We start from the raw sequence: 580 nt of genomic DNA on the forward strand, positions 1-580 counted from the left end.
CGGAGCGAGGGAGACTGCCTGCCAGCAGCGGGGGCCTGAAGGGAGCAGCTGGGGGGTATGGGCTTGACCCCCTGGGCTGCGTTTCGAGAAGGGTAGCCACTCTGCCCAGAGCTCAGGCCAATGGCCTCTGTTGGAGGTTCTGCTCCCTGCCATGGCTGCATGGCTCATGGTTGTAGTGGAGGGTTCCTGGCTCTCAGATTGCAAGTGCCACGTCCACTCCCCACGATGTGGTTGAACACAGGGCCGGGCAAGGCTCTCAGCATTCACACATGGTGCGTGGCAGGAGGCTGGAAGCTCCTAGGTAGGGCGGTAAACCACCACAGTTTGCACAGGTCATTAAAAAGCTTCATTAAGGGGATGCACATCAGAGGGGTCCAGGCTGCGTCAGGAGTCTTCAAAATCCACCCCGGTAGGTGCCTTCTTACTGGAAGAGAACTGGGGTTGCCAACTTTCTAATTTCTGAAAACCAGACCCTCCACCCCCCAATCCTGACTCTTCCCCAAGGCCCCATCCCTTGCCCAGCCTCTTCCTCTGAAATCCCACCTCTGTCCCCGAGGCCCTGCCCCCCACTCGCTCCTCT

Source organism: Lepidochelys kempii, chromosome 16 (assembly GCF_965140265.1).
Source record: "Lepidochelys kempii isolate rLepKem1 chromosome 16, rLepKem1.hap2, whole genome shotgun sequence".
Taxonomy (NCBI): Eukaryota; Metazoa; Chordata; order Testudines; family Cheloniidae; genus Lepidochelys; species Lepidochelys kempii.